This window comes from Triticum urartu, chromosome 3 (genome assembly GCF_003073215.2).
Source record: "Triticum urartu cultivar G1812 chromosome 3, Tu2.1, whole genome shotgun sequence".
NCBI classification, from domain to species: domain Eukaryota; kingdom Viridiplantae; phylum Streptophyta; class Magnoliopsida; order Poales; family Poaceae; genus Triticum; species Triticum urartu.
In genome coordinates this window covers 479,111,218-479,114,731 of record NC_053024.1, presented here as the reverse complement: position 1 = coordinate 479,114,731, position 3,514 = coordinate 479,111,218, and positions in this window count along the sequence as shown.

Below are 3,514 nucleotides of genomic sequence, written 5' to 3'. Positions count from 1 at the left end.
ATGTGAATACATCAAGATGCTTTAACAAAAAATGGTAACCCCATTTTGAACTTAAACGATGAGTATGACCAAAGATCAAGTGATCTCACATGACTCCTAAGTCAATATACTCTAACATAGGTGACTTTGTCACCGCCCAATTCTAGATGAAGTTCTCTTGTGTTCTTTTCTGTGCTCTTGCATTTGTCTCATGCATACTTGTTTCCCTCTTCAAAAAAAACTTCATCTAGATTCTTTTTAGTTTCTTCTATTTTCTTTTGTGTTCTGCATTTTTTGCATTAAATTCCTTGCAAATCCTTGTGAGATCTTACTTGTCTAGTGAGCTGAGGTGACAAGTGTTTTCTCTGTGATGAACTCGGTTACACCGGGCTGTTTACTTCGGTCCAACCGAACCCTTTCGGTGCCACCGAAGCACCAAACTCGGTGCTACTGATCTCACTGCAGGAAAAACATCTTGCCACTTGTTTCTGAATTCTTTTTGAATCCAGCTTCACTCAATGAATCTTGTCCTCGACCAGCATCCTACTCAAATTGCTGCTTTGTTCTGTGACTCAAGGACCAAACCCATCATGAAAAAAATCCAGAAGAACCCTTATTGGAAATTGATGTCAAAGGGGGAGAGAGAGATCATCACATCAAAGCTTAATCATATCTATAGGGGGAGAGAATACCCTAGGGAAGAAAGAGACCCCAGATGCTTGGTGTTCAAGAGGAGAGAAGTCACATGTCTTCAAGAGGGGAAATACATGTTCATATTTGCTTGATTGCATTAGCTCTATTTATTTCCTTTGATCTCTATGTTTGCTCTGATTTTTTGTTCCCTATCTTCTCCCAATATCCCATGTTAGATTCAGGGGGAGCAGGACATCTAAGGGAAGGAAATCCTTGAATTTATTGCATATCTTTACCTTTGGGGACATGTCTTTATCCAATGTGGTACTTAGTACTCACTCTATGATGACCCACAAGTATAGGGGATCTATCATAGTCCTTTCGATAAGTAAGAGTGTCGAACCCAACAAGGAGCAGAAGGAAATGATAAGCGGTTTCCAGCAAGGTATTCTCTGCAAGTACTGAAATAAGTGATAACAGATAGTTTTGTGATAGGATAATTTGTAACGAGCAACAAGGGACAAAAGTAAATAAGGTGCAGCAAGGTGGCCCAATCCTTTTTGTAGCAAAGGACAAGCCTGGACAAACTCTTATAAGATGGAAAGCGCTCCCGAGGACACATGGGAATATCGTCAAGCTAGTTTTCATCACGTTCATATGATTCACGTTCGGTACTTTGATAATTTGGTATGTGGGTGGACCGGTGCTTGGATGCTGCCCTTACTTGGACAAGCATCCCACTTATGATTAACCTCTATTGCAAGCATCCGCAAATACAAGAAAAGTATTAAGGTAAACCTAACCATAGCATGAAGCATATGGATCCAAATCAGCCCCTTACGAAGCAACACATAAACTAGGGTTTAAGCTTCTGTCACTCTAGCAACCCATCATCTACTTATTACTTCCCAATGCCTTCCTCTAGGCCCAAATAATGGTGAAGTGTCATGTAACACCACTAGAGGAGAGACAACATACATCTCATCAAAATATCGAACGAATACCAAATTCACATGACTACTAATAGCAAGACTTCTCCCATGTCCTCAGGAACAAAAGTAACTAATCACAAAGCATAAACATGTTCATAATCAGAGGGGTATTGATATGCATATAGGATCTGAACATATGATCTTCCACCAATTAAACCAACTAGCATCAACTACAAGGAGTAATTAACACTACTTGCAACCTACTAGCACCAATCCCGGACTTGAAGACAAGAATTGGATACAAGAGATGAACTAGGGTTTTGAGATGAGATGGTGCTGATGAAGATGTTGATGGAGATTGCCCTCTCCCGATGAGAGCAGAGTTGGTGATGACGATGGCGATGATTTCCCCCTCCGGGAGGGAAGTTTCCCCGACAGAACAGCTCTGCCAGAGCCCTAGATTGATTCCGCCAAGGTTTCGCCTCGTGGCGGCGGAGTTTCGTCCGAGAAGATGGCTTATCATTTTTTCCCATCGAAAGACTCCATATAGCAGAAGATGGCCACCGGAGGGCCAGCAGGGGGCCCACGAAGTAGGGGGCGCGCCCAGGGGGGTAGTGCGCGCCCCCACCCTCATGGGCAGGGTGTGGCCCCCCTGGTGAAGTTCTTGCTCTCAGTATTTTTTATATATTTTGAAAACATCTTCCGTGAAGTTTCAGGACTTCTGGAGCTCTGCAGAATAGGTCTCTAATATTTGCTCCTTTTCCAGCCCAGAATCCCAGCTGCCGGCATTCTCCCTCTTTATGTAAACCTTGTAAAATAAGAGAGAATAGGCATAAGTATTGTGACATAATGTGTAATAACAGCCCATAATGCAATAAATATTGATATAAAAGCATGATGCAAAATGGACGTATCAACTCCCCCAAGCTTAGACCTCGCTTGTCCTCAAGTGAAAAGCCGAAATCGAAAAATATGTCCACATGTTTAGAGATAGAGGTGTCGATGAAAATAAAATACAGACATGAGGGCATCATGATCATTCTTAGAACAACAACTCATATAATTCTTTGTCATATAATCTCTAATGCTAGAGTAATAATTCAATCACAATATCAAGTATGAATCTTAAACTTCAATGAAAACTAACAAACTATAATCTCAGTCATTGAAGCAATTGCAATTTATCATAACATATGAAAGAGTCAATGTATAAGAGCTTTTCAGCAAGTCCACATACTCAACTATCATATAGTCTTTCACAATTGCTGACACTCATGCAATACCTATGGGTATGGAGTTTTAATCGGACACAGAGAAAGATAGGGGCTTATAGTTTTGCCTCCCAACATTTTACCTCAAGGGTAATGTCAACAGTAATAGTTCATGAAAACTCACATCCAATTAGCCATATATACCAGGATCTTTCCAACATATTGTGCTTGCCAAAGGATAAAGTGTAAAAAGGAAGGGTGAAAATCACCGTGACTCTTATGCAATGTAGGAGATAAAAGTAAAAGATAGGCCCTTCGCAGAGGGAAGCAGAGGTTGTCATGCGCTTTTATGGTTGGATGCACAAAATCTTAATGCGAAAGAACATCACTTTATATTGCCACCTGTGATATGGACCTTTATTATGCAGTATGTCGCTTTTATTACTTCCATATCACACGATCGTATAAAGCTTATTTCCTCCACACCAATCAATCATACATATTTAAAGAGCAATTTTTATTGCTTTGCACCAATGACAACTTACTTGAAGGGTCTTATTCAATCCATAGGTAGATATGGTGGACTCTTATGGCAAGACTAATTTAAGGGTATTTGGAAGCACAAGTATTATCTCTACTTGGTGCAATGAATTTTGCTAGAATGAGGGGGAAAGGCAATCTCATCATGTTGGAAGATCCAAGACAATATAATTCATCTCAGATGTAAGAAAACATAACCCATTATGTTGTCTTCCTTGT